Here is a 26,922-nt window from a genome sequence, read left to right as displayed (position 1 = left end):
GGACAATATTCTCCATAGTGGACTTTGTATTTTGGTCATAGAAGAAGGAAAGATTTGGATTATCACCTCTTCTTGAATGTTTCATCATGAAACCAAGGTTTACTTTGATTTTTTTTCCCATTTATGGTCCTAAATTTTGAATCAATGTTATCTATTTCAAATGTGGAAGAAACCATCATATTCCACATTCAGTTCACCAACAGGACCAAACTAGCCTTTGTTCCATCCTCACTGAGAGATGTAGTGGTCTGTAGCAAATTGTAATTTTATACTTCTGAATCAGAAACATCACCTATTGTACTGCCAGGATTTTTAACTATTTAATTTTTTTTCACATTGCCAAATACAACATAATGCAGATTCCTCATTTTTGTCAATTGTGACATTTTCATTCCATTGCCAACAATAGGTAATGCAGATTACAATTCCCACAGAATATTTCGATGATGCATTCTCTTCGTTATTAACTTTTATAACAAAGGATGCATGAAAGCCCAAAATACGTTCAGAAATAAAGCTTTAAGACATTATCAGTGAACCTCAGAGGCTTCCTACTAGAATATTTCTGCAATAATCCAAACAAACACTATTGATGTACTTGCAGAAAATCTGTTTTAGATCCATAACAAAAAATTAATGGAAAGGGTCATATTCAAGTCCACCATTATTTTTTAAATTGCCCTTGGCTCGTTCCATTATCACATGTATCAATGATTCTGTCTTGTTTAACCTGTAAGATTTTGACACATTGGCTATAATTTGAGAAGACAAGAAATAGTAAAAATAGAGCATATTATAAATTGAATAGTAGTTTAGGATTATTTTGGGAGTTGGTCTATTGTGTGAGAAACTCATAAGAAAGAATTTTCCTCTGCCAATGCAAGAATGTAGAGTGTTACCTGTTCTTCATCTTAAAATCTTTAGAGTTGCTTGAGGAATTGATAGAAGTGACTTGTTCAAGGTCACTCAATGTGTTGGAAGCAGGATTTGTTTTGTGGAATCTTCAGGAATTTTTAAATCTTTTTTTTTTTATTGTTAAACCATTTTGTTTTCTTCTGAACCTTGATTCAAGGATGGCTACTAATTACATTGTTTTTATCTTTCTGGTATGAAGTGACTATCCATTTCTTCAGTTTCTCTTACCACTTTTTTTCTTTTAGACATTTTCCCTGAATCATCCCTTTATCTCAATATGAATTTGGAAGGGACAAACATTAGCAAAAACTTGAGATAGAGTTCCTAGGCAGCATAATCTCAATACCTATTATTGCATTCTTTTAATGAACATGTTCAATTTTTGGCAATCTAAATAAAATGTGGAATTGAGGAGTCAGATGACTGAAATAATCTGGACTTATAGAAAGACCAATAAGAATTCAAGAGAGGCCAATCAGAAAATTAGTTAGTGGAGATGTGAGTGTAAAATATCATTTGGAGGTAGAATGGTGAGAAGAGATTACAGCTTGGTCAAAAATAAATTTTCCATGCCGAGAGAAAACTCTTGTGTGTATATCTTAAATTGCCTATCCCAGACTAGAAGAAAAACTCTTTGAAGACAGGAATATGTTTTATACTTGTTTATATGCCATACACTGCTTACTATGGTTTCATGGCCACGATAAGTATTCTATCTTGACTTGATTTAATTTCATTTTTTTATTTCTTTGTTAATATGTTAACATGTAAATTCATCAATCACTTGAAAATGAAGAAATTTAACTTTTTATATGTAATCTGTTACCTTTTCCTATAAGGAAATCTTCACCTGAACTATTTTTTAGGCTTCTCTGTCAAGGAATGTGGTAGAAGAGAATTAACTACTGGAACTGTTGACTTTTAGACAGGTATTGATTATTCTTGGGCTAATGCTATTCATTTAGAAGGATGTCTGATGCTATTGAAGGTAATGAAATAACCAAAGAAGGTCAACAGCTTGCTATACTGAAGCACATGTATAGACTAAAAGACAACTATGAAATCTGAGGCAATCCTCTTCATAGAAGTAGCAATATTATAGATGATTGGTGGTATATAATATTTAATAAATTAAAAAGTAAAAAGGTGAGCTGATATACTTGTCTTCACAACTAATTTGAAATGCTTTATTTTTCACAGATTAGTTTTTTCTCAAACAAAAATATTTACAAAGCATTCATTCTGGAAACATCAGGAGCTTGCAATTGGTATGATAAAATCTATATAGAAAATATATATTAATATAGTGTAGAAGTTTAAGACTGAATTAACCTAACAAACATAATTGAATTTTGATCACATTAACAGAAGATTTGTGTCTATGAGGAGGGGAGTAGTTCTAGTCTCTTCTCTTCTTTTTAGACCATATCCAAATTTTTGTATCTCAGTTCTTTCTTACTGGAGGTTTTGGAATTGAGGTATAAACACGCTAGTGATATCTTTGAAGGGATCTTTCTAGAAGGGAAGCTGATTAGATGTCATACACACACACACACACACACACACACACACACACACACAAAAGCAGAACCTGGGTGACTTCCTCTTTATGTTGTGGATTAGACTAATGATTTAGGTAATGACCTTTGAGTACTCTTATTTTTAGATTCTATGATTCTATAATTTATAATTGAAGAGGGCATGCCAAGGAAGATAGTCTACAAAAGGAGAAACCCTGAAAAATGTCTTGGAAGAGCTGAAGGATATGGATTAATAAAATTATCTATTGAATTCTGGAGATGCTAAGATTGGTTAGCTTTGGGAACTAAAGTTGTCATTTATTTCTTCTAAGCTAGATTCTCCCTATTTTATATATGTTATGAGGATGAATGAAGCAAAAATGTCTATGTGTCTATGGCACGTAGAACATCTTCAGAGTAAGTAAATGTATACACATATGTATTCATGTGTATATTTTTTCTCAGTGTTCTCTATTATTTTCTTTTTAGCATTTCAATTTGGGTCATTTTTCATAGTGTTATAATTGATTGAGAGAGCTTGAATACAATATAAATAATAATATTAATAATACTTGAGATTTCTATATCTCTTTAATGATTGTGAAGTGTTTTACCTCTTTTATCCCCTTTGAGTTTCAAAACAACTCTGTGAGCAAGTACTAATATTCATATTTTATGGGCATATAACCTGAGGCTGAGTGGTTATGATTTTCTCATGGTCAAACATGTAGTGTCGAAGGTGTTGTTTAAATCTAGGTCCTCTAAACTCCAAGCCTAGCGGGCTATTTATTATGATCTTAGAGAATCTTTCTTCTTTATCGTTGTTTTTTAGAGATGAGGAAAATGAGATTCAAAGGCATCAATTTGTTTAAGATCACACATGTCGTTAGTGATAGGACCAGAACCAGATATCAAATTCAGAAGTATCTAATAAGTATTTATTCTGTGCCAGGCACAGAAAATCTAAGTTGTATGACTTCCAGGCTTTCTGCCCCACCATGCTGTTTCCCTTAAAACCATGATCATTTTCTCTTCTCTTCTAGAAGTGTCCAATAAGTGGTATTAAACAACAGACTGACATGTAGCCTTAATTTTTCATAATCTGGTTTTTGAAATAAGTACCTTCTACATCAAGATTGACTGATTTTCTCTTAGATATTAGAAAGCAAATAAATATTAACCACAAAAATGAAAAATGCCTAATTTTGAAATTACATTTTAGTTAATTTTCTTCCTTATCCCTCCATCAACAGCCAATTCTTGCACTAGTTGAAAAAAATAACCGAACAAAGGGCTCCCTGGAGATATTTTATGTTTGCTGACTCACTACATCATCATATATGACACTGAATTATTAGTTTCCACAAACAGAAAAATAGCACAAGAAGGCTTCTCTGCTCTTTCATCTTCAGCCATTGTTCTTAAATTTAAATCACTCACATCAAAGAACTTAGGCATAAAACCTACCACTACTGAAAAAATCACAATTTAGAAAGGCATTTGCTTTGCCAAATGTATTTTCAATCACATTCTCAAAGAGCTGTAGGATAGTATCTTGGACTGCTTGGTGAGGTGGATGAACCTGGAGGCTGCTATTGATAGAGAAGTGTGCTTTTCATATAAAGCTTCTTACCATGACAATTTTCTTCTCAAGTTATTTGTGTATTTTTCCCCTAACATAAATGCCGCTGGTTTGAGAACAACATATGAATATTTATAAATCATTTCCTTAAAAGGTCATTCTTTATCCCTCCTACCCCCAAACACTATATTATTTTTGATAATTAACTCCATACAATCTGAAGGAGAAAGAAACCCTTGATAAAATCTAGATTATCTTTAAGGTTTTCAGTATTTCTCATTAGACGATATACCATTGGTGAATGTACTTCAGAAATCACAGGATATATATGTCATGAAACATAGCTGACCTCTGGTCATAAATCTTTTCTCCCAGCTTCATACAGAAGCCAATTCTATTTCTTCTGCCTGGATTCAGGTTGTACTCTCGATAGATCATGGTTACAGGAACAATGTTCAGATTCTGTATTTTATGACTTCTTTGACCTTTTCATAAGAGTGGTGTACAATATCGTACTAGAAAATATTTGTGCAGAATGTTAGAAATAATGACCTAGAATAATCTTCTTCAAAATTCTAGATAAAATCAATTACCTCCATTCATATTCAAAGTGTCCTCGGTTACTAGTTACTAATTTCTGAAATGTGAAGTCTTAACATTTTAAAAAATCATCATTATTTAAAGCTACATTAAAGCATTGGCTATGCTAGCTACTCCTTTGAGACTTAGAATAATATGGTTCTGAGGATTAATGTCTTTTGGTCCAAAATCTTGTCTTGGAACCCATGATTTTCAAAATGAAAGATTTCATATCCCCAGAGTGCTGTGTGACAGCCTGAAAAAAGGGGAAAAACAAAACACAGATGGAATTAATGGTTTGGGATGTTAATCAATGTAAGAAATTGAAAGGAAGGGATGGAAGCTTGTCAGGAATACATTGCTGTTATTTAAATAAGAGAGGGGCTGATGTAATGAATTTATTGTAATTTCTCTCATTGACGCTTTAGTCTACCCTTTGATTTCCTCTTCTTCTTTATCTGTAAAACATAGGGTATCTCTATAGAGGCGAGTATGTACGTTCCAGTTTCCTTTTATTTGTCCCAAAGTATTTATTTTTACTTATATCGATTATGTGCAGAATATTAATGACATGACTGAGCAAGATAAGTGAATGACCAAATAATATTTCTTTATATGAAAGCACCAGTCTTGTTCTTAAAGTGATTTGAACCAATATCCTGTTAATTATTCAGAATCTAGAATACTAGGAAGGAGAAAGAATACTGGGAAGACTAGAGGGAAAGTAGAGAAAAGGAAAGTGCATTTTGTTATTACATTTTGTTTATTAAAGAAGGTAAAAAGACCATAGGAAATCAGGGTTCAAGTAGGTGATTTATTGATCTGTGCTTCTACTGATATATCTCATGTTCTCCGTCACCAACCTTGAGCTCCTTTGTTAAGAGCTCTATGGTATACCTCCTTTGTTACCCTTATTTCAACTCCTTGGCAAAGTGGATAGATCAAAACTAGCCTCAGACACTTATCTATGTGAATCTGGGCAAGTCATTTAACTTTTGCTTCAAATTCCTTATCTGTAAAATGGGGATAAAAATAGCTGCCACCTCCCAAGATGATGAGGATCAAGTAAGAAAATATTTCTAAAGTGTATTGCACAGTACCTGGCACACTATAAACACTATATAGATTTTATTATTGCTATTGTTATTATTTTTACCTAGTTTTGAAATTAGCTATCACACATGATAGAACTGCCCGTGAGTGGTTTACTAATCAATGTTATGGTTGCTGTGTTGAGGGAATTAATAAGTATAAAGAATTATCAGGCACTCCTGATCCCCAGCCGACATTTGTACAGACTGGATTACTCTACTCCCTTGACTTTCCTTACCCTTACAATGATTCTCTTTTCAAACTACAATGGAAAACATGATATATGCCATTCTTCTTCCAGTCCAGAAAGTTAGTTTGCCATTGCTGCCATACATTAGTATATGGAAACCCTGATATAACTATTCTCTTTGTTGTGAGAAGTGAAATGGAGCCAACTCTATTGCATAGTTCTGAGCACCTGGCTAGATGGTACTTTGCTTTGTTGCTTTTCAATCCTCTTTTTCCCTTGTGTTCAAGATATAGTAAGTATAAATTTGTAACGTCTTTGGAAAACAACATTTTTCAAAAATTAGCAGTTTGGGAAACAAATGCTTTAGCACACAAAGGTAAAGAAATGTTTTAGAAGCAGAGTAAGGTTCCAATCTTGGTTCAAAGTTATGGGCATCCAATCTCAGAAGGGTGAGGTAAAAGTGGAGAAAGAAGGAGAGAAGAAATGAAATGAAAATGACTAGTAAAAAGGGAAATTTCAGCAGGTGAAAGATCTGCAGAGGCATGTTTCATGCATTATCTGTCCATATATCCTTATTCCTCTATTCTGACACTGATAATCTCATAGCAATAGTCTGTTATGTTATTTACTCTCCAAACAGCCTTTGCCCTCTTTTTCAACCCCTAATTTGTCCTCTGGTAGCTAGATGACACAGTGAATGAAGAGCCAAACCTAGAGACAGTAAGACTCATCTCCCTCCATTTAAATCGGCCCTCAGACACTGTGTGACCTTGGGAAAGTCACTTGCCCAGGTTTTCCTTGTATTCTTTATATGCAAAATGAGCTGGAGAAAGAAATGGAAAACCACCATATTTTCTCTGCCAAGTAAACCTCAAATGGGGTTACAAAGAGTCTATGTGACCAAACAACAAATACGCTTCATTAGGCATAGCTTCTCTTCTTCTTAATGTTCCTTAGAATGGGAAGGATTAACTGGTCATTTAAAGTCAACCCATTAGCCACAAAAGAGAAAACTCTTCTAGGTATGGAGGTGGAACTTCTTCTGAAATCATGATATACCCCTCTCTTGAATTCTAGTACAGAAGAAAATTATCACTATACCATATTAAAGTGTTAGCATCATCTTTATGACAGGTACAGGAGCATACTACCTAGACACCTATCTTTGAGAAAAGAGGTTGGTTCTAACAGTTTACTAGAATGTCTTCTTAAAGAAAAAAAAACAAACAAAAAACCAGGATAAGAACCAAAACCAAAACCACAGTTTTATTATTGTCTTATAAGGCAATACCCACAGGTAGCCTATTGGTCTAATCCTTCCTCAAATAATATTGTTGCTTTTATGGACCTAGCACCAAGCAAAGCACACCCTGGGCTTTTAGGATTTAGAGACTCGTTATTTAAAATATATGGACATATTCAGGGAGAATAATAGCTGAAAAAGGAAACAAGCAAAAAATGTTAATAGATATATAGAGAAGCATAAATCTGAGGTAGTGTAAGTTGGAGATGAGAGATAGAATCTAAAAGAAAAGAGACATTTTCTACAAAATGTTTGAAGAAATAAAGGCAAATTCAGTGTGTTAATTCTGAAGTCAATAGGCACATAGTCTATTCAGAGATAAAATTCTGCCTCTGATGTGAGCTGTGTTACCCTGAGCAAGTCACTTATCCCACTCCAACTTTATTACCTCTTCACTAAAATAAAATTAATAATAGTTATATTATCTACCAGACAGGCATCTCAGTGCTTAAATGAAACAATCTGTATAGAATGCTTTGCAAACTCCAAAGGACTAAATCAATATCCATCTTTAATTTTCATTAAAAATTTTTTTGCCATTGTCCACATTATCTTTAAGGACTCACCCTATGATTATATAGGTATAGGGAATACTCAAATGAGGAAACTTCCATAACCAGTGCAGAACCATACTTTTTCTGCATTATATAAGTTTTATTTTTTTCTAGAGCAATAAGTGGTTTAGTGAATTGCATAGTGACAGGGTCACTGTCTGTATATGTCAGATAGGACTTGAACTCAAGTCTAACTGACTCTGAGGCCAGATCAATGTCCACTCCATCATGCTAAACTTAATCATCTATCATCATTTTCATCATTGTCACCATCCTTTTCATCATCATCATTGCCACCATCATGATTTAAAATTTTAAAAAAATCATCCTAAAGAACTCTCACTACTCTGCCAATCTAACCTGACTCTTCTTTCTCCTTAGTCCTAGTTTTAAAAGGAATGAAGACTCTTCCAAGTTCTTCTAATAGGATTAACTAATACACAAAAAGATTCTATCATTAATTACCCCATCTCCAAGTTGGAAGGGACCTGTATAATCCCAAATCAATCCCTTTTATACCAGGACCAACATTCAGGCTTTACTTGAAGACTTGCAGTAAGAGGAGAAACGTTCTCCATTTTTGTCAGTCTAGTTTGAAGGCCCTTCAGTCCTTGTTTCACACTCTTTCCCATGATTATGAAACTTGCTACAATAATATTCAAAGAGTACATATTTCTATGGACCACACTAATGTCTATTAATCTTCCCATGGACTAAGTAAGGTTCATGCAAATTTTTTCCTTGTAATATATTAAATATTGGTTAAATTTTATCCATGTTATTCTGTCATAGCCTAGTTATAGGACATTAGAAAGATAATTACTACTTTTGGTTAGAGGTACAAGAAGTGCCCTTTCCCTATTAGACTCATGTTCATATTCTTGTTCTTCTCCATCACAAGCACATTATGGACCTGTATTATGTTCAATTCCTTGGCTATTCCTTATTATTCTTTAGGTCACATAAGATAGATGATCTGAAAAGTAGCTATATAAAGGCTTGCCATTCTTACCTGCCTTACTTACATTCAGTAAAGGTTGAAAAATACCTTATTTGACCAATACATTCTGTAACAAAATTACAGCTCTCTACATGGTACCCAAGGCCAATGTTAAGGCAATCTGTCACTCTGTAAAAACACTGAAAGGACCCTTTCCTCAACTCAGGTCTTGTACTATTGGATAGGATTACAAAGGTAGCTTCACTCTGCTAAAGTGCAAAATTCAACCAGCCACTCCACATCACCTCCTCATCCTTCCTGGCTTTTATTATAAGGAGATTGTACAGTCAGTATGGAAGAACATTTGGAGAAATGGTAGAAAGAGCAGGATACACTTTTAGAGCAGAGATTTTTAACTCTGGGGGTGGTCTATAAACTTTAAATATATGTTATAAATATGTTTTAAATTATATTATTTTATATTATTTTTATATTTTATATGATATTTGCATATTATATGATATATTTATATATTGTATATTTATATTTATACTTCAGTTATATCTATCACTTTGTGAGCCTATTTGAGATTTTATTGGCAAAGATACTGGAATGATTTGCCATTTCCTTCTCTAGCTCACAATGCAGAGAAGGAAATATAATTATATTATATTTATATATTATTCCATTATTTTATACACACACATATTGGCTTCATTTACAATCCTTCAGATTTTATTTTATGCCTTAAAAATTATTATTCTGCTTCACCAGAATGCCAGAGGAGTCCATGATACAAAAACACTTGAATGTTCTAGCATACATGAAGGAAACCAGTGAAGACCAAGTTCTAAGATGACCTAGTAAAAGGGATATACGTTGTGCTAATAGAATCAGAGATGTAAATAATTGGCCCTATCCATTTCCAATAAGGCTAGATTTTTTAAAAGTTTTTATTTTGAATATTTTCCCCATAGTTACATAATTTATGTTCTTTCTCTCTCCCCCAAAGTCCCCTAACCCCCTCTTAGCTGACGCATAATTCCATTGGGTTTTTATGTGTATCATTGATCAAGACCTAATTGCATATTGGACTAGAGTGATTGTTTAGTGTCTACATAAAGCTACCTTTTAACTCTTCCCTTCAGATTTCCTGAAGTAGGTAAGTCAAGAACAGGATTCCTTTTGTGAAGCAGGAACCTTCCTTGACGACCTTGTCTACTGAACTCAAATTACCCTTAAGCACATCAACGGAGAACAACAGGATGACAATATGACAATGTGACTTCAAACACTCTCTGAGCAGCTGAGATTTTGACCAACTCCAGCCATCAGGCTCAGAGGGTGTTTGAAGTCACATTGCTTTCCATTGGACAGTTGATAACATCGCCGAGGTAGAGGGGAGAAAGCTGCCAACCCATCTGAGGGATATCAGCTTTTCCAGAGGACAGTCACAGGCAATCCATGTAAATTGCAGTTTGAGTTCAATCAATCGATGTGACAAACAGCCAATGCTGGCAACCTGCGACATAATGAAGGTGTGACTGTGTAAACGGCTAACAGATAACAAAGCGATAGGAAATTACAGGGCAGTGCTGTATTGAATAAGAGCAGTGCAAAAATGAGCTGCGGCTCTCAGGTCATGCTTTCCTGCTGCTGAAGTGTCTCTGGCTCCTGTCCTTTGTAATTGTAAGTGGCAGCAGTGCCTTGCTGAATGCGTTGGAGGGCATGTATTCAGCCCTCATTTGTTCTACATTACAATGCAATTCTTGCTGTTAGCAGCTGATCTATGGTGTCAGTGACCACCTCCCAAGTGGACAAGACACCACTGAAAATAGCAGTACTCCTCCTAGTTAGGAATCAAGAGGTCTGCCATTAAAATAATAATGTAGGCTTATTGCAGGCCTTCACAGAAATTGGGGAGGGAGGGGGAATCCAACAAACATTGAAGCATTTTCCAGGCTTTCTCTTTCCCCTAGTACAGAAAAAAGGATGTAATAAGAATTGGGAATGAAGCAATATTTTTTTGAATAGTCAAAACACAACCAGTAAGGGAAAAACACACTATAATTTCAGGGACTTTTAAGTTTACTTAAATCTGTACATATATGTATCTTTATGTGGTTCCCAAACTTTTTTGGCCTACCGCCCCCTTTCCAGAAAAAATATTACTTAGTACCCTGTCACATACTATCACCACCCCCTTACAGTTATTCACCCCCAAATGCACGTGTGGCCATCACTGCCCTCCTAGATTGCTACAGTATCCACCAGGGGGTGGTGGTGCCCACTTTGGGAATCACTGCTATGTGCAAACACACATATATACAAATATATAAGTATATTTGGGTGTGGTGCATACACATTGCAATGGAAAAGTAAAATAAGGGCTATTTCATGATATTTCCTACTCTAAGTAGTGGTCGGGGGGTATTAGGAACCATTGGCTCAAGCCCTTTCCCTTTTATAGTAATATATTCAAATTTGCTTTTCATGATTCTTAAAAGCGTACTTTTCAAATTCTTGTGCAACATGGCAATGTATATATAAATAAAAGAAATGCATTGGGTTACTAAGATTATTTTTTAAAGTTCCTAAATTTTAGTTGTACTTTAGCAGCGAATAGTAGAACTCATTTTCCACAATTGTTTCTATATCAGAACCCTAGAATTATGATGTTCTAGAGCTCTGCTGATGAATTTTATTAACTGAAAAAAATCATTATTTTCTAAGGTATCTTTCTGAGTCACATGTATTGGGTTGTTTAACCTTTGGACCTAATCAAAAGAGAAAAAGAAAATGTAGAGTCCTTCTTGAAGATAGCTGATTTTTCATAATATTCAACAGAATATTCTTTCATTTCTCTTTGAATTTCTAATGGCAATCATCTACTGTAAAAGTTATTTTAAAAAAAGAGTGAAAGAAAGAAAACAGGTATTATAATAACTCCTACTCCTCAAATTTTCCTAGGGTATTTTGAATCTCCCTTTTATCCATATCATACTATATACATTTTATGATTATATATATTTTATTGTCTATCCCTCTAACTAGGCTTTGTAGAATATAAATTCACTAATGATAGAGTTTCAGCAAATTTTAATTTTCATATGCTTATAACCTGCCATGATGCCTTGTGCCTAGAAGGTGCTTGATAAATGTTGAATTTGTCAGATTTGAAATATATGTGCAATCCTTTGTTTTTTCTGACTTCTTTAGTACCAAAGAGTGTGTGTCTGTGTCTGTGTGTATTGTGTGTATGTACACACATACACACATATATGAATACAACATAATATACATTGCATATAATTTGCCTATAAATATATAATATGCTCTGCTTGTATATATAAGATACGGCAGTTAGGTTGACACAATGGATAGAGTACTGGGACCTGGAGTCAGGAAGACATCTTCCTGAATTAAAATCTGACTTCAGACACTAGCTATGTGACCCTGATCAAGTCACATCACCCTATTTGCCTTAGTTTCCTCTTCTGTAAAATAAGCTAGAGAAGGAAATGGTGAAGCACTACAGTATCTCTGCCACGAAAATCCCAAATGGGGTCATGACAAATCAGTCATGACTGAAAAATGACTGAACAAGGACAATGTATATGTGTTTCTTTTTCGGTATATTTATATATGCCCATGTATGTGTTTCATATGGCTTCTATTTCACAAGCAGGTTAAATTCATTTATCTATGGGATCCAAAGATGATTGGGTCTAACAGTAATTAACACCTGAAATGACCTTGCCACCTAAAAACTCAGAATATACCACTTTGGATCTAAAAAAGCCAAGGAACATTGGAGAAAGAAACTTAGCAAGAATCAGGTATGTGATTCTTTCTTTCCTTTACCAAGTACCTAAATAGATATTTTCATTATATGTTATTGTTTAGACATTATTGCAATATTTTTATTTATAGATTCATATACATTTTATGCATACACATATGCATGTGAGGTAGAGAGTTATGTTATAAAGAAGTGGACAGAGATATAGTTTTTAGAGGGTGGCTGGCCATAGAGTTTTATTTTATTTTATTTATTCATTTTATTCATGTTTTACAGATAAGGAAAGTGAGGCTGTGAGTGATTTGATGACTTGCTCAGAGTTATATAGCTCATAGTTATGTGAGATGGAATTTGAACTCAAGTCTGCCTGATTCTAGGTGTAGCACTCTTGTCACCTAACTGCTTCTGTTATAGCATCCTTTTATAAAAGTATTTATAAAGTGCTCTGAGGTCTGTAGAGATCTCTATAATTATGATCCCATTTGTTCTTTAGCCTCTACTGACTTCTCATTCATTCCCACAAATAATCTTTTATGCTTGACTGATCATAAAGCTAGGAAAGATGGGAATTGGTAACTCTATTTCTTCCAATAAGAAGGAAGAACTCCTGGCATTACCACTTCCTCACCACCTACTTCCTAATATCCTTCTGACCTTACAGTCTGTTCTGTATCTATTCATTAACCTACAGAGCTGTCATTTGATCTAATGCCTTTTTTTATCTGAGAACTCTGGGACTTTGCAATCAATCTTCTCCTCTTAGAATTTCAGGGCTTTCTTAACTGAACTTCAACTGATTTTTGTTTTTAACATACTATCTCCTCTCAAGTACAACATGATTCTTGACAGTAAGACTATTTGACTTTTTCTTTTTTGTATTCCTAGCTTTTGGCACAGTGCTTGATAGATAGTAAGTGCTTAATAAATCCTTTTTAATTTATTTATTCACTTGTAATAACTATGTTTTAAATGTTTGCAAAAGGATTACAACTATCAATAACCTTAAGTTTTGTTGAGTCTCTTATAGACACTTCAAGCATTTCAGCAGTTGTTTGTCTACAGTCCCTTGAAGACTGCTCATTCTTAGTTTTCAAATATCATTGTCATTTCCATCATATTTATTCCACTTATTTATATCCATTGATTCCATGTTACCTTAAGATGTTAGCTTTAGAACAGATCTTCCTCAAGTTATATGAATCTGAACACTTTTTTAGGAATAGACTATAGCAAGGATTTGGTCACGTTTTATACAATTAGGACTATAATTAGAATTAGAACAAAATTTGTTTCTCCTATTCACTGGAAGTTAGACACACAATTCATCAAAATATAGATGAATATCTTTTTCTTTAAATCCTCTAGTACTGTTCATCTCTGTTATATTGAGCAAGGTAATTGTGTGTTCTTACCAAAGTAACATCAAAATGGATACATCATCCAGGAATAAAGAGATATCATAAGCAAATTAGAAGAACATGAAGATATCAACTATCCGGTTTATGGATAGGAGAAGAATTTATGAAGAAAAAAGTGACAGAAAGCATTAGAAGATGTAAAATGCATTATTCTGAATACATTAAATTATTTTAATACATTAAATGTTTTAAAGTTTTGTACAAATAAAACTAATGTAGCAAGGATTAGAAGGAAAGCAGTAAATTGGTAAAAATATAGACAATTTCTCAGATAAAGGTTTCATATTAAAATTTGTAAAGTATTTTGTAAAATATGTAAGACTATAAGCTATTTCCCGATTGATAAATGATCAAAATATGTGAACAGACAGGTTTTGGATGAAGAAATCACAGCTACATGTAACTGTATGAAAAATGCTCTTAATAATGATTATAGAAATGCAAATCGAAACAACTCTGAGACATCATATCACACCTATCAGACAGGCTAAAATGATAAAGGGGAAAAATGACAAATATTGGAGGGGATGTGAAAAAATAGGGATACTAATACACCTTTGGTGGAACTGTGAACTGTTCTAACCATTTTTGTGAGCAATCTTGAATTATGCTCAAAGAATTACAAATCTGTATATACCCAGAAATATCACTATGAGGTTTATTTCCTAAGGTGATCAGGGGAAAAGGAAAAGAAATTATATGTTTTAATATATTTATAGCAGCTCTTTTTGTGGTTACAAAGAATTAGAGATTGAAGGATGCCCATCAATTGAGGAATGGCTAAGCAAATTGTGGCATATGATTGTGATGGAATACTACCATAAGAAATGATGAGCAGCTATTTCTAATTTTAGAAAAACATAGGAAAACCTACTTGAAATTTTAAAAAATGAAATGAGAACGAGATAATATTATGTGCACCAATGGAAATATTATTTGAAAAATGACTTGTATGTAACCACCTCCAGAGGAAAAACTGATGAATAGATAGAAGTAAGACATAGTTTTCTATATACATATCTTTTTGTCAAATGTTGCCTAATCTAATGAGGGAAGAAGGGGAAGGAGGGAGTTAAATGGGTATTCTCATGTAACATAAAAATAGATAAATATATAAAGAGGTAGTATCTCCATTGATTAAGTCAAGGTTTTTTGTTTTTCTCCTCAAGGTATCAAAGTTGAATTTCTTCTTTTTTGATGGATTCTTAAGGTTTGAAAATCATATTGTTCAACTCCCTCAATGAAAATATAATGTAACTGAGGTATAGAGAAATATAAATATTCTTTATCCTCTCTAATTTTCCTTAATGTCAACATAAAACATACCTGAACAAAATCTTTTAGATATGAAAAGAATTTATCACTTTTTATCATCCTTTTATATTTTTTGTATAATTAGGTCCTTTTTCTCTATCTCTGATCTCTTTGGGATACAAATCCAGTAGTGGTATTACTGAGTCAAATGGGATGCACAGTTTTATAGTTCATTTGTCATGGTTCCATATTGCTCCCCAGAATAGCTCTATCAGTTTAGAGTACCATCAACAGTGAATTAATGTTCCAGTGTCCCAACATATCCTCAAGAATTTATCATTTTGGGGGCAGCTGGGTAGCTCAGTGGATTGAGAGTCAGGCCTAGAGACAGGAGGTCCTAGGTCAAATCTGACCTCAGACACTTCCCAGCTGTGTGACCCTGGGCAAGTCACTTGACCCCCATTGCCCAACCTTACCACTCTTCCACCTAGGAGCCAATACATAAAAGTTAATGGTTTAAAAAATTTAAAAAAATTAAAAAAATAATTTATCATTTCCCCTTTCTATTATATTAGCCAATCTGACAGATGTGAGGTAATTAATTATACATTTCCAAAATATTTTCATTATGGATCTTTTCTTTCTCATTTATTCTATCTAGGATACACCACAGTCTATTCCAGGCATATTAATATTCAAAAGAGAAGCAGTAAATTGAAATGGTGATTAGTGTTACATCATCTGAGTCTGGAGATACCATGCTTTTCTCAATGAATATCTTTTTTCAATGTTAGGACATCTTTCCATTCAAATTATGGAATCCTATCTTATTCAGTCAAAGGGAGCCTTGGCTCCCTGACATCCTAACAGCTTCCTCTACCTTAATGGAAGTTATTAAAAGAAGTATTACTCTAGTTTGTAGAAGCAATTCTGAAATAGCCAAGCTGGTCCTTATGCACTCTTCATTTGGAGATTTTGACTAAGTTTTCTTTAGTGTGAAGTACCTATTCATTGTGATGTCACTTTATTTAACTATTCATTTCTTCTACTCATTTTTTCCTATCTTTATCAGTCATTCTACTGATTTTTCTATTTTATCCTTACTGTAAATGTCCTTTCTGCCTTTTCCTTTTGTCCTTTTTTTCTTGTGACACATTTGCAGTTCCTCTTGTTTATTCTCTCTTTTCTAAGGCTACCTGAATTGGAAAAGATCTGTGGTCTTCTGTGGGTGAACATGCACATTTCAAGTCACTATCAAAGAGATGCTCCAAGAAATTACTATCTTTAGATCTATTTTTTGCCTTTCTTGTCCTCATCTTTTGGTCTTCATCCTTCTGTTTGTGATGGACTTATCAGTCTCTTCCTCTGCTGGCATTAGTGTAAAGGTATTGATGGACAATTCCCTAGGAATTCCTTGAAAGAAAACTCCCTGAAACCTTTGTTCTCTCTCCCTCCCTCTTTCATTTAGTTTCTTCCTCCCTCCATTCCTCTCTTCCTTCCTTCCTTCATTCCTCCTTTCATTCCTTCTTTCCTTCATTCCTCCCTTCATTCCTTTGTTCCTTCCTTAATTCCATCATTCCTTCCTTTTTTCCTTTCCTTCTTTTCTTCCTCCCTTCCTTCCTCCTTTCTCTTCTTCCTCACTTTTTCCCTCCTCCTGCTCTTCTATCCTTTCTTAATTCTGGCACCTGAGGGCTGGTTTGGTTAACCTGACTCAAATAGCCCAGACAACAGTATGCCCATGGGACACAGCCAAAGAATTAATTCTAAAAGCTGAACCCTAAAATTCTAACCATTAGGTGGGCCATGAGAATCCCTCTTCTCAATAGCTAGTGAGAAGGGTTGGAAGAGAAGCACACTAGCAGCCAATTGCTTTTCTATTATTTTTTTCTAAGAAATATCTTGCAAAGGAATCATTCTTATAGTAACATCTAGACAAGAAAATTATTTCTACCAGGTCAGGCCTACACTTTCACTGTAGTTTAGACTCTTAGTTTCCTAGAGCACAGAGAAAGTCTAGTCCCTTGCTGGGGCCATACAGCCAATATATCACAGAACAAAGGAATTTATTTTCAAGACTGAGTCTCTACACTATTCTATACTGTTTCACATAGGTGATTATTTCTTCATTTTTCTGGATACTGAATTAACTGTGATAGCTCCTTCCAGTTTTATCAGAGCTAATGCCAATTCTCTACCCATTTCTTAGAGACATTGTGATGCAGTATAAGATATCAATGGATTTGAATGCGGAGGGTAGGGATAAAATGCTATTTTCTAAATTATTACCTTTTGTGACCTTGGACAAGTCATTTAATTTTTTTTGTTCTCACCATCCTTTTATAAAATAAAAAGTTGGAACAGTTGGTCTAAAAGTCCCCTTCTAGCTTTAAATTTATGATGTATGATTTCATCAGTAAAAATGTGATATTTCTATGTGAAGACAGAACTATCAAGGAAACTATCCATTAAGGATATGAAAAATTGTTACATTAGTGATTGGATCAGGATAGGGCATGATGCCATCTTCTTCCAGGACAGACAGAATAACACCCCTTAACCAAATGACTATGCATTTGAAACTTTTGTCAAGAAAAAAATTATCTCACCAACTTAGCTGGTGTGTGTATGGAAGAGAAATACATATTTATTTGTGGTGTCTATCACCAATGGCTAAGGTAGCAGACAATGTCATCCAACTTGCTACCTAGACATAGCTGGTTTCTGGGAATATTGCTTTGGCTGCTGAACAGGCTATTTGAATCTCTGTCTCTTCTCTTCCCTTAAATGCACCAGAGATACTCACCCCCCAACCTACTATCCCAAACCTTATGTAATAGCTTATGATGTGACTGACACAATACCTCTCATCATGATGTCCCAGAGAGCTTGAAAAAAGGCAGCTTTCTGTGCACTAAAATATTAAACACAAACACACACATACAAATATACAACCTTGATCTTTAGGGGAAAAATCAAATCTTTGTGATCAATATTACCAACTACAATTTCTGTAGCCTCCATAAATTCAACTGCGATTTTTCCTTTTCTAAATTTGTGTGGGTCCATAAAGCAAAGAGTTTAGCAGTACTTGTCTAGGTTATTTACCTCACTTCTCCTGGTGTTTAAAGTATAAAGCCTTATATCCAGCATATCTTTTTTAAAAATGGCTTTTCTTTAAGTTGACTTTATATCAATTTCTTTGGATATTTCCAAATCACAATCATTTGTTTCCCATGAAGGTGGAACTTTTCATTTTTTTAAAATAATTTCTTTAAAATGTCTCTAATCAAAGATGAGAGAACTATGTCTAACATGGAAGCATGGGTCTTTGTATTAAATATCCAGATTCTTGTTTTTTAAACAATTATGTTATTCTCTCATCAGTGATGCCATCTTTCATTATTTTTTATTTTTCAATCATATTGAATTATATATTTTTATTATATTGATTGTATAATAATCATATAGTTATAATAATTATAAGATAATATGATAATATATAACATATAACAATATTATCATTATTATATTATTCAATTATGTTAAAATTACTATTCATTATTTACATTTTACCTTTCATCAGATTTCTATTGGAATATTCTCTAAAGAGTGACCAGGCTTCTGTCTGGGAGCTAACTGCTGTCTATAGATGCTGTCTTTCAAATGGATCTAAAGAACCAGTGATTGTTGACCAGCTGCTCCATCAAACAGGTGCATTTCTGTTAATCCATTTTCTCGCTTTTGTGACTATGCATACAGAGAAAACAAAATTGTCCAGGTATGTTTTCCATTTTTTCCCTCATACTTTAGCCATGCCAGATGGGTGACAAAAAGTCTGTTAGACTCTTTGCATCCGCTCTGCCTCATAAAATTCAGTGTATTGCAAATTGGCAGGAATATGTCATTTCACTTTAGGGGGAAAAATTAGGTCTATAATTGCTGGTGGAGTTTATGAAATACTGTCATCTCAGCTCTTTTCCTTCCATTAAAAAAAAACCTTGTTTTAGTGTTTAAAAAGGGATTTTTGTCTCCTTATTGTAACAATAGCAATGGGCAACATTGATTCTGTTTAACTTTTTATCAACTGAACTGGAGAAGAGGTATTACCGCTTTGAGTACCAGGCAAAGGTCGTCCAGCTAATGCTGACCCCTGTCAACCATAACACATTGTATAGAAAGGATTGACAATTATTGTTCTACTGTATTTTGCAAGACACCAGGGGTCACAGCAATGGAATTGTTATGTTGTAGCTGAGCAATAATTCAGGGCTTGTTTGCCTGTGCCAAGCTTGAACAAGCTGCTGAGGTCAAATGTACTTACTATGGCAGGAGATGGTCTGAGATTTGAAGGATGGCTTTAAACTAGCACACAGAGTGGATAGAGCATTTGGGGTTTACATGGAGGGGTATTTCACAGAAACTGTAATATTTATCCTCCAAGTTCTTATTCCCTTATTCTTCTTCTTGGATCTGGGTGATAGTCCCGCTTTTAATTCAAAGGTTTAGACTGCATTCAAGTCCTGGTTGAGCTATTAAGAGGCAAATACAGGCACACGAACACATTCATTTGTATATGGGCAAGTATGCTTTTGTATGTATATGTAAATACATACATATGTTTTTGTATATATATATATAAATACATACATACACAAACATATATACCCATTTCTTTGAGTCTTTGTAATTATTTATATTTATTTACTTAATTTATAATTATAGAAATATATAATTTATAAGATAATATATAATATATAGTAAATATAATATAGTAAGTATAGTAAATATAATATGATATGATATAATATAAGTTATATAATTATATATAAAACTTATATAATTAATGTAACAATTATTTCTGATCCCCAATGCCCCATCTCCATCTCTTTTTAAGTAGTTCTTTTTTTCTCCCCCATTATGCACTTGAATGCCAGGCAAAAGTGCAATGAATTAATTAGCCCCCATTCATTTCCAAGAGTACCCCGATACACAGCAGAAGCTAATATTTGACCCAAGGAGACAGATGGAAGCCTTTGTCATTTTAGATCTCTTGTCGAAGTTCTTTGGAGAAGAGAATTGGAACTATAAAAAGCAATGGACCTATATGCAAAGAATCAGTTCTGTGGCTCCAGGTTGGTTCATATCCACAAGAGCATCCAATCGATTTTATAAACACTCGAGATTGTGATTGCTTTAACTCGTTATTCGTGAGGCATCTATTTTCATTCATCACGAGAAATGGTTTTATCATTTGGCTTTAGAATCGTACCTGCAAGTGCTACTTTATTTTTGTTCCACTAAAAATAGACTTTTGGGGCTAAGCTTTCTAGTCTTCAGGACATGCTGTACTTTATGCAAGAAGCCTGACTAATCTGTCCCCCCACCCAACCTGATGTCTTGTCTATGGACTCATCTAGGAAGGGGAAAGAGGGAGAGAGGAGTAAAGGGATGATACACGTATCCTTAAAAGCAGAAATATGATTTCTGGTCAAGAGAGCTGATCACTTTCTTCCTGCATGAAAAAAAGTCAGTGATTTAAATATAATAGAGATAAAGAGCTAGGGATTTGTAAGAAGTCACTCATGTTGTAGCCACAGGGGGTCACTCAAGAGCAATAAAGGACTTCCTTACCTTAAAAAGGTTGCACTTTCTCTCTATACCTTTCTCTATAGCAAACAAAGGTAGATTCAGGGAACAAGGCTCTTTAAGCCCTTGGGAATCACTTCCCTTTGACCTATGTGATGCTCAGATTGAAAATAAACATTTAAGGAGTTTGAGCAGGAAGTGCTTGAAGGAGGATAATGTTCCCCGAGAACCCATAAGTTAACAACGTTTTTGTGAGTTGAATTTCCTTAAAAGGAGGATGTCTGTATTCATAAGAGCAAAACGTAGTAGCACCAGTGACAAGCTCTGTGGCCGAATATTGGAAATTCAAACCTCAAAAGATCTAAGAGAGAAGAATTCAGTCTTGGTCCCTGCCAAGGAGCCAGAAAGGTGGTTTTATTGTGTATCAAAGGAATCTTAAAAACATATGGTCCATATGAGTGAATGGAAGTAACAGCATTATGTTTACATTATTGCTGTTTCAAAGTATGGTAGAGTTTATTGTACAAGTGAAAAACAAAAACAGAGGACAGTCAAACTTAAAATCTCAATTGTGGATGAGTAGAATTTTTATTTTTTTATTTTTTTTTTCATTTCAGTATTTTTTTTTTATTTCAGGATCTAACGAAATAGGCAACCAACATGAATGGAGATAATTCAGTAAGTGTGTAAGGATCCCTAGGCAGCAAGTGCCATTGGTAAATGTAAGTGAGACTTCCAAGGAAATCAAAGGAAACGCTGCATCTGAGGCAGAAGTTGTGGAGGACAGTGTAGATAGTCCTTACCTAGTTTAACTATCTCCAAATTTCCTAGTTGGTGGAAAGAAATGCCTGTTTTTTTTATCTTACTTCACATTTTCATAAATATGCATCAAATCCCTAATATAGACAAATATAGATTCTCAGGGAGAAATAAAGATAAAACATTGTTTTCTCCCTAAAGGGGATTATATATTAGAGACAACAGAAACACATGACAAAATAAGTGATGATAATTCATAGCACTTGAGACATCCCTTTCAAATGTGGGTGACCCACAAAAGCTATTCTACATTTAAGATGTGTAATAATTAACAGAATCTTGTAACCAAAGTTATGACAGAGGAGAGAGAGAAAAAGTCAGGTTCGAGTGGAGCAAACCAATTCCACGTGATGCCATCACAGGTCATGAGATTCCATCAGTGTGTTTACTTTTACTAGTTTCATAGAACACAGTACTGGTTCAATGGAAAGGTATTTAATGACTTAGAAGAATAAAAAAAAGTAGCAACAGAACATTTTCACACAAACCTATGTCAAATTCAGCAAGCATTTGGAAGTACCCTTTACTGATAGAATCCCTTCTGAAATAAAGAGATCCTCCTGAAACCTGCATTTTGAGGAAGTGGTCCTGCATGCTGTTCTCATTTCTTCTCCTGCCTTCACTCCTTACTCCTCAGACTTCTCTATAAAGTCCCAGCACCATGAGAAGATTCCTATCTATTTACAACTTTCTCATCTTAAGATTCCTTTGATCCTAAGATGCCTCCTTCTAATTAGTGAACTCCTTCTAGCATCTCATTTTGAGGAAGAGTTCAAGTTAGCCACACTCACTCATTTTCTTCCTCTCCTAGTGCTAGTCCTGACTCCCTGGACTTCTCCATTATGTCCTCGTGGTCATACCTTTCCACTCCTATGCTTGGATGACTTTTCTGCTGCTTAATTATATGTTGTCTTCTCCCATTAAAATATAAACTTCTTAAGGTCAGCTACTATCTTTCTGTTTGTATTTGTATTTCTAGCCTTCACTACGATGTCCCAGCACATAGTAAGGGCTTAATAAATGATTATTGACTTATTTTCTTGTTTGTACTTTCAAATTCATTTAAATGGGTTTTCCAAAAAAAATTTCAGAAAGTTATTATGGGGTCGTGGAGGGCAGAAGGAAGTTCTTTGGGTTTTCCTATGAAAAAGTTTCTAAGCAAATAGGATAATTACAAATTTTTCTCATGCAAGTCTGCATTTCTGTTTTTTATGTATTTGTAGCTGGCAACAAGTATTCCAGGATTTGAGTTGAGCTATACAGGAGATACTATAAGATGTGAAAAAAAGAAATCAATTAATTAATATATAATTTTTAGAGGTTGCTTTGTTTGATTGATTTCCCATCTTCCTCCTCATTCTTCTCTGACTTGATATTTGTTTCTGTTCAGTAGGCAGCCAACTAACTGGTACAGTGGCTAGAACACTAGATTTACAAATAAGAACACCTAAATTCAATTTTCTGCCTGAAATACTTACTATCTCTAAGACAAGTTTGGGCAAATCACAGAACTCCTCTCAGCCTCATTTTCCTTATCTGTACATCATAGGACCATTATAAATATCAAATGAGATAACTTATTTAGAATTCTTTGTATACCTTTAAGTTCTATAAATACTAGCTATTGTTATTGATAGAAAACAATTTTTAACCATAGAGTACTTATTAGATCAGATCACTGGACCTGGAATCAGGTAAATCTGGGTTTGAATATTACCTCACATACTCTGCAACTTTCTGATCCAGGTCAAGCCATTTAATATCTACAAAGCTCAGTTTCTATATCGGTAAACTGAAGACACAAATAAGTTGAGGAACTTAAATTGTAGCCAGGTTTGAAATAAACTTTAAAGCGTATGCTAAAAGATTTCAAATTTTACCTTATAATAAACTGAGAACTACTGATCCATTTGAAAGGGGAGTGACATGATTAGACCTATGTTTTAGGAACATTTCTTTGATTACGGAGTAAAGCTGTTAAAGCCAAAGATGTTTCTATTCCTTTATTCCTTTTCCAATCAGTAACTTAAAGACATGAGACAAATGTGAAGTCTGGGTGGCCAAAGAGAACCCAAGAATTGATTCCTACTTATTTTTTATATTTTTATTTTTCAATTAATAAACATTTATTTCTCACTATCTTTTTAACCCTATTAAAGAGACAAAACATTTATTAAAAAACATTTATTATTATAATCAAATAAAACAAATTTCCATTTTATCCCTGATCCAAAACATACATATTACTGCACTGAGATTCAATCACATTTCTTATAATTCCATCATCAGTTCTCTAGAACCATAATTGAACCCTACAATAATCAGAGTTCTTAAATTTTCTTTCATTTGTAAATCGTTACTTTCTGACAGTAACAATACTAAGACAGAAGGGCCAGGATTAGGCAAAGGGGATTTAGTGACTTGCATAGTAGGAAATACTTAAGTCCAGATTTGAACCCAGGTCCTCCCAATTCCAAGAAGCTAAGAATTGAGCAATTAGCTCATCAGCCCAGGGGTATCATATAAACAACCAAACCTTCAAATGGCCAAATCCACTTCTGGGTCTTCTTATCAGAAGGATTGTTTGTACTGACTTTATTTACCCAATTATTATGATCTTTGCTGTAATTTTCCCCTCTTTGATGTAATTTATTAGGAATTAAAGTGTGTAGGTGATTGAGTCCAGCACAGTCTTTTAACAAATGAGAAAATGAAATGTACAGATAGGGAATAGCAAGTGACAGAAAATCTCTAAAGATCACATGAATAATTTTTCAATTCTAATATTATTTATTAGTTTTTCATTTCTTTTGGTTCTAGTATAGATGAGCCTAATCATTGATCCCTTTTTTAAAACCCTTACTTTCTGTTTTAGAATCAATACATAGTATTGATTGATTCCAGCTCAGAAGAATGGTAAGGGCTAGGCAATGGGGATTAAATGACTTGCCCAGGGTGACACAGCTAGGAAGTGTCTAGGGTCAGATTTGAACCGATTACCTCCCATCTCTAAATCTGTCTCTCAATACACTAATCCACCTAGCTGCCACCTTGAACATAAATTCTTAATTCATTTCTAATAATAACGTTGGAGATTTACTGCTCCTGCAAGAACTCTTCTGAAAGCTGCAGACAACTAACTTGTAACTGATGGTCTTAAATGTAAGACTTGAACCCAGGTCTCCCTGACTTGCAACACAGGCCTTCGTTATGTCATTCCTGCTGTGTAGGAATACATTTCCTTAAACCTAGATTAAAATCCTCATTCCATTCTTATTAGTAACATTACAATGTGATTAACCTCTCTTAGTTTCAGTTTTTTCATTTGTAAAATAAGTGAACAAGCTTAAACTCCTTACCTTGCTGGGTTGTTGAAAGGATGGTAAGTTATTATTATTTCCAAACCCTTTTCCTTTCTGATTTAGTCTCTACACAGCTTGCCAAACTGATGTTTGTAAAAACAACAACTAAATCACTTCTTTTCTCAAGCAAATTCAATTGTCCCATGTTGTTTCTCAGACAAAATAAAACTTCCTTTGTTTCTGGTTTAAGGTCTTTTATAATATGGCTCCAACTTATCTTTTCAGAATGATTTTGCTCATTCTAGCTTACTGGCTCTTTCCTGGATCCTAGATTCTGTCTCTAGCCTCCATGCTTTTCCTGTTCCATGGAATGTTCTTCCTCTTTGTATCCCTAATGTTCATCAGGGCTCAGCTCTAGGGCCACTTTCAATAAAAGGCCAATTCACATTCTCTGATTAGAAACCAAAGAATTTTGCCCTGGGTGCTTTTGTTTCTTTTCTGTATTTATTCATCTCTGCAAGAGTTGTTTTCTCTTTGTAGAATGTCATTTCTTTGAGGATGGTGGTTACCTCTTTTTCTGTCACAGTCTTCACCACAATGCTCCGCATGGAGATGATAGCTAATAAATGTCTGCTGCTTCTAAGACACTAATACAATCACTGAACTCTAAACTAGGAGATAGATTTTAAGAGTCTGAAATCTCAAAATCAAATGAAAAGGAGACACAGCAAAACCCTATCCATCTACTTGAATCAGTTTAGTACCTATAGAGGAAACCTATATTTTATACCATGACATTTTAAGAGAAAAATGAACCCCTGAAACATCAGGGAAGATAAAAATAGGAGTGTTTGCTATTTTTATAGCAATTTAATGACTGCATTTTTCTGGGAAGAGAGAGAATACAAATCTTTTGGTAGTAAAACATTTTTTTCATTGTACTTATGGATAAAGTAATTGGTTCCTTTCCATAAACATATATTTTAATTAATATTAATTTTATTATATGTCAGCAACACACTAATAAAGTAGGGTAGTTATTTTATAATTTATCATTCTAAAGCCTTAACATGATTGCTTGTCAATAAATGGCAGAGAGCATGATAAACTAGAGAAGCATTTAACTGTTAAACATTGACCAAGAAATTAGTGTTATAAAATATGGAGAAAATATATAAGGAATCATGCTCACTGAGTCATATATATCCTTGCCAGATAAGCCATCAGTAAATATTTTATCAAATACATAGATTTTAAAACATATAAAAAAGGGGGAATCACTTACCAAGGCATGATATTAAATCATACTACATGCATGAAATGTAATGTGATTGAGACCAAATCTTTTTTAAGGATAGTTACAAAATATTCTCCTTCCATTGTATTAAAATTTTTAAAACTATGGAAGTAAATAGAGAGAGAGAGAGATACTAAAGGGAAAAGAGAAGAAAGATGAGTGAAGAGAGGAGAGATGAAGAGAGGCAAGTAGATAGAGAGACAGAAACAGAGATAGAGATGGGCAGACAGAGACAGAGGCAGAAACTAACAACAGACAGTCAGACAGGCAGGCAGAAAGACATAAAAAGCTAGATGGTTAGAAAACATAGTACAAAAAAAAGACAATCCTTGAGTCAGGAATGAAGATTAGGGTTCAAATCCAGACTACAAAAACCTACTGACTGTGTGACCTTTTGCAATTTAACCTTTCACTTCCTCCAGACAAAAACTCCTAAGAATATAAATTTAATCCAAGAAGGCACTACTAGAGGAGCTTCATTGATGCAAGTTATCTACATTAATGGAATACGTATCTTGTCAAATTATATTTATTAAAATCATATTTTTTATTTATTTTACAACCAAGCAAACTGCTGTTTTGTGCCATTATATTAAGCACTCAAGTTAAGAGATGGACTACTTGTGTGTAGATCAGTCTAGTTAAGTGAGAATCATTTTTCGGGTTGTCTCAAGGTAAAGAATTTTGTGGCTACAGAAACTCTCAACTATTTACTAAGCAACAGAAGAGTTGTAATCCATATTAGTGAACAGAGGATGTGCAAGCACTT

This window comes from Gracilinanus agilis, chromosome 5 (assembly GCF_016433145.1).
Source record: "Gracilinanus agilis isolate LMUSP501 chromosome 5, AgileGrace, whole genome shotgun sequence".
NCBI classification, from domain to species: Eukaryota; Metazoa; Chordata; class Mammalia; order Didelphimorphia; family Didelphidae; genus Gracilinanus; species Gracilinanus agilis.
This window is presented reverse-complemented; position numbering follows the sequence as displayed.